Genomic DNA, 5,883 nt, shown 5'->3' on the forward strand with positions numbered 1-5,883 from the left:
TCGTCTCACCTACTTTGGTCATGTTGTCAGAAGGGACCATTCCCTGGAGAAGGATGTCATGCTTGGTAGGGTGGAGGGTCGACAAAAGAGGGGAAGGCCTTCAAAGAGATGGACTGACACGGTGGCTGCGATGATGGGCTCAAGTATAGCAGGGATCATGGAGCTGGCACGGGATCGGGCAGTGTTTCGTTCTGCTGTGCATGGGGTCACTATGAGTCAGAAATGACTCAACGGCACCTAATGACAACAACAAACAATAAGCAAAAGTTCAGCAGTTCAAGCCTACCAGCTTCTCTGAAAAGGATGTGTCAGTCTGCTTCTGTAAAGATTTACATCCTTGGAAACCCTATGGGACAGTTCTACTCTGTCCTGTAGGGTTGCTAGGAGTTAGAATTGACTTGCCAGCAGTGGGTTTGGTTAGAGTTTTGGAAGGTTTGAGAGAATGATGACATGATATGACTACATTTTGAAAAAAACATTCTTTGCTTTGAGAGAAGAGAGATTAGAAGTGTACAATTTAAGGCCTAAGACTCTCTGGGCAATGTTGCGATTTTCTAAGACAGCAATGATGCCAGTTGGGCTATGGTGGTAGTGGCAAAGGTGGTGAGAGATAATTGGATTCGTGGTGTATTTAGAAGGTAGAGTTGCCGGGATTTTTGATGCTCAGGATGTGGGTTGTGAGGGAAAGAGTGTTTAGGATGTGTTTTCACATGCCTGCCAAGCTCCAGGCAAGTATGAATTTCCATGGTAGAAAACTCTTAATAATGAAGCCTCATGTAAAGCTTCATGATTTTCAGTGGGGTTAATGTCCATTTACTCATTCATTCCCATGTTTCTCACTGTTGTTCCCCTGTGACAGAGAACTAGACTGAGGCTTAGACAGGAGATGGGACTCGCTAATGGATGTAAGCTGCTGCTTGAGGACCCATGATTTTATTCCATCCATTCTCATGCTCAGTTTCTTGTGTCCTGTAGATGAGCATTACTAGAGATAAGTTCTTCATTACCAAGTTGTGGGAAGTGGGGTTTCAAGAGCTTGCAGTGGAAGGTATTTGTGAGCCAGAGGAGAAAGTTTGAAGATGGGATTTCAGCACCTGTTGAACAGTCCCCTCCAATGGTGTTGAAAACAGCTCAGGCTACAGCAGCCTGGCTGGGCCATTAGAAACAGGTGGTGGTGCTGAAATCTCCATAGATGAGGCAGAGAGAGAGACTCCTCACCGCCAGAGCATTGTTTTGTATGCAGTTGGCTCAGGTTACCTCAAGTCATTCTTTTCAAAGGAGTCTTCTCCTCCCCCTGCTCCTTTTCTTATCCTCATTCCTTAACCCCCAGGAGACAAGTTCTTACCAGCTGAAAATACACTTTCTGACTTTCCTGGCCAAATAGAGTGGCCTCTTTCTTCTCTCTCCTTGCCTGCCTAACCTCTCTGTGTAGCACCTGATGCAGGAGTCCCCTCTGTCTTTCTCCTCACATTTTCCTTCCTTGTGTTCTGTGACGCTTCCTTCTTCTCCCACAGCAGCATCTTTTGGTTATTTTGCTTTGGAGCTTCTACTTTTGGCTCACAGTCCCACCCCAGACTTAGATCTTCCTGAAATTCTCCTCCCCTCTTGTCCCTTCTTTCCTTTCTCTTCTCTGTCTATGCCACCTGCTGATTTCACCACCTCCAAGTGTCAACTCTTACTTGTATAGATATGTTCCCAGTCTCTAGCTCCAGCTCAGAAGACCCTGGGTGTTCCAAACAGTTAAACGCTTGCAAAAGCTTGGCCACCAGAGGTGCCTCGATAGGCAGTCTGCTTCTGAAAAGTCATACTCTTGAAAACTCTATGGACCCCAGTTCTGTTCTGCAACACGAGGTCTCCATGAGTTGGAACTGACTCCACAGGAACTGATTTCTGTTAGCTGTTGTTGTTGTTAATCTCCAGTTTAGATCTCTGGAGCTCCCTCATCTCCATTTACCAGCTGACCCTCCACACCCCCAGACAAACATCCTTGAAAGCATCTAAAATATCCAGGGAGTGGAGAGAAGGTCAGTGTGACCTGAACTGGCCAAAATTAGACCAGAAAAGGTAGGCTGAGACCAGATTGGGAGAGGTCCCAAAGGTCATGCCCAAAAGGTTAATAACAGAGACTTCTCATCCCAGGGGAATGACCTGATTGAGTTCTGGAAGGATCTCTTGGCAGCCTGTGGAGGGTAATTTGGATTGGATTTTGCTAGTACAAGAGATAGGGCAAGAAGTCTGAGGAGTGGCCAGCTTTGGAAAATATAAACAAGCAAGCTTCTAGTAGCAGATAGAATTTGAGTGGGAGTATGAAGGGAATAGTGAAGAAGGGAGGGAGGCTTCAAGCTTATTTTTAGCAGACTTGGCCACTTCTGTGGCAGTCTCTCTCCCAGGTCAGGATGTATATCTTGCTCAGTATTTTCTTCCTGAAGCCTAGCCCAGTGCTCATTTTTATAGTCATATGAATGGAACAGAATATTTATCTGAATGAAGCCAAACAGATTCGTTAATGCTTCCACCTAACCACTGGGTGAACCGGCTTGTTCCCACTGCTCCTGACAACATCAGGTTCAGTTTGTTTACAGGCCAACCCAGTGCTTTCTAGTCTACATCATACTTTAAACTCACATAATTGTATTTAATTCTCATAATCAGGCAGTACAGCAGATATTAACTCTTTTCATTTTGCAGATGAAGAAACAGATTCAGAGAGTGGTGACTTGACCATTGTCAGACAGCTATCAGTGGCAGAGTTGGGCTTTAAACCCATGTCATCTGATTCCGTAAGCAATGCTTCTATCAGGTCATGATTACTGACTGTTTAAACCCATCAGGATATCTGCAGTCTCTAGCACCTAACATATAGAAAATCTGTAATGGACACGAGCTAGTTTTGTCTGCTCAATTTATGAACTCCCCATTTTTCTGATATCTGTATCTAGTTGTGAATACAAATATCAAAATACATAATGTTTCAAACATGATAGACTATACTGGGTGTTCCTGTTTGGTGGGCAGCTTTCCTCCAAACAGTAAAGATTTAGGGACCCAACCTTCTTCTCTTTTGTGCCACCACCATCTTCAATTCATGGCTTCCCAGGTTGGCTGGGAGGTTTTAATGGGCCTCAGAGCAGGAGTCTCTGAGTGGCGCCAACAGTTAATGTGTTGGTTGCTAACTGAAAAGTCGGAAGTTCAAGTCCCCCCGAGGTACATCAGAAGACAGGCCTGGTGATTTACTTCTAAAACTCAGCCATTGAAAACCTTATGGAGCACAGGTCTACCCTGACACAAATGGGATTTGCCATGAGTCAGCAACTAGCTTTTTACAAGCAATATGTATGATTTCTATGTACCTCCCATTGGCTAGAACTCATGTGACCACATTGAAGTGTCAGAACTATAATTAGGCTATGTATCTAGGAAGAAAGGCACTTTGGTAGCACAGTGGTGAAGGCATTTGGCTGCTAACCAAAAGGTCAGTGGTTCTGATCCACCAGCTGCCCTGCAGGAGAAAGATGAGGCAGTCGGCTTCCATAAAGATTACAGTCTTGTAAACTCTATGGGGCAGTTCTACTCTATCCGATAGGGTTGCTATGAGTCCGAATTGACTCGATGGCCGTGGGTGGATTTATCTCTGAAGAAGAGAAAACGAGTTTGAGAAAGAGCAAGCTAGTCACCTTCATAGTACTGGAAAGCTGTCCATCTCCATCTTCCAGCGCAAGGGGCCTGAAGGGAGCTGCTTGCCTCCTACCCTCCATCTCCCTCATCTAAGACCCAGGATGATTCAGTCCTGACCTATCAGCTTATTTCATTTCCTCTATATACTTCAGGAGCTCTGGTGGTGTAGTGCCTAAGGCATTTGACTGCTAACCAGAAGGCTGGTGGTTCAAATCTACCAGCCACTCCTCAGAAGGAAGATTGGGCAATCTACTTCTGTAGTGATACCACCTTGGAAACCCAAGGAGAGGTCTCTATGAGTTGGGTCCGACTTGACGGCAGTGAGTTTGGTTTTGGTGTTTTCTATATGCTTCAGCTATTGACATATCTGAGTTGGTCTGATGAGACTCAGTCTCAGAACTTCATTGGAACTTTTGGCAAAGAGAATATCTCTTTGCCTTAGGGTTGCTAAGCTGCAAAGATAGGAACCAGGGCCAGTGAGAAGCCACTTTGTCAGCGTGATTGGAGAGCCTGCTTAAGAACGAAGCCAACACATAAGAAAGCAGAGCTGAGATACAGAGATACATTTTGGATGAGTATCTATATTGAGGCACATCTGATCCTATTTCTGCATTTTTCAGCTAATAAATCCTTTAAAAATTGTTTTTCTTGAGCCCAGTTTGAATTGAGTTTCTGTCACTTACAAGCAAGAGACCTAGTAAAAGCCCATTTGCTAAATGTGGGTGCTTCCCCTCCTATCCTTTCCCTCCGTCTTCAAATCCCATGACTTGTTCACACCCACTCTAATCTCCATTAGAGCACTCCCTCTGCTGGTGTGCAAATGAGTCCTCTGAGATCAGGGGCTGCCTTTTGAGTCATTCCATCTCCATATGGCTGAACTGCTCATTTTCTCACTTACTTTATTTTATTTTAGCATGGGAAATGGTTTGAATCGCAGGCAACATTTGTAAATTTCTAAAGAGGTCAGAATTATTTAGAATTACATTTTTTTCCATTTTAAATTCTATAAGGAAAAATTCTGCTAGAATTCCATTACATATAGATGTATTAAAAGTCAGAGAACAATATCCATGCACAAAGTTTCCATTGGTACAAAAATATGACAAAAAGATGGTAAAGTTTAGTGGCCATGTGGCATCCTATTCACACATACACACACACATTTTAATTTAAGAAGTTGTACCAACACAGTAACACTAAGGAAAAAGAAGACACAGAGAGGTCCACAAGAACTACAGACAACAAAGATAACCCCTTATTCACATACAATACTGAGTTATCAGTGATAACAAACATTAAGCTACAGGTAAATAGATGGGTAGACAGGCTGAATGGTCAGATATGTCTAGGCAAAAGGGAATATACCCACAAACGTATATAAGGTTGGCAGATGATATTTGTACATACGTGTATTTGTATGTGCTATAAGAATGTCCATATAAGTAGAACTGACAGGGGACAAAATTATAACTTCTTAGGCACAGTCAACCACCTTGATGAGCAAGTTGCTGGACCTGTGGGCTTGGCAGCATGGTCATAGGGGATAACAAGCTCAATTGGCATATATACAGCTCTGGTAGCATAGTGCCTAAGGCACTTGACTGCTAACCAGAAGGCTGGTGGTTCAAACCCACCAGCCACTCCTCAGAAGGAAGACAGGGCAATCTACTTCCGTAGTGATACTGCCTCGGAAAACCAAGGAGGGGTCGCTATGAGTCGGGTCTGACTCGATGGCACATAACAACAACAACAACTGCCCAAAAACATTGTTCTTCGTCCTGCTTTGTTGAGTAGTGAGTGGGGTCTTAAAAGCTTGCAAGCTGCCATCTAGAGGCAATAAGACATCTCTCTTCATCCAGAGCAAAGAAGAACAAAGAAAATCAAAGCTCATGGAAACAATTAGTCCAGGCAACTGATGGACCATGTGAACCTCAGCATATATGACCATGAGGCCAGAAGGACTAGATGGTGCCCAGCTACCACTGTGAACCACTTGCAAAGGGATCAGTGCAGGAGATTCTGGATAGAGTAGGAGAACAATGTGAAACAAAACTCAAAATCATGAAAAAGACCAGGTTTACTGGTCTGATAGAGCCTGGTAATACCCCCAAGACTATGGCCCCTAGTTATTCTTCAGGTTTAGAATTGAATTCAAGCCTGTGGCTTCCAGCCAAACAATAAACAGACATATAGGGTGAACATGTACAT

Source organism: Orycteropus afer, unplaced genomic scaffold (genome assembly GCF_000298275.1).
Source record: "Orycteropus afer afer isolate SDZICR_OR568_19922 unplaced genomic scaffold, OryAfe1.0 scaffold00320, whole genome shotgun sequence".
Taxonomy (NCBI): domain Eukaryota; kingdom Metazoa; phylum Chordata; class Mammalia; order Tubulidentata; family Orycteropodidae; genus Orycteropus; species Orycteropus afer.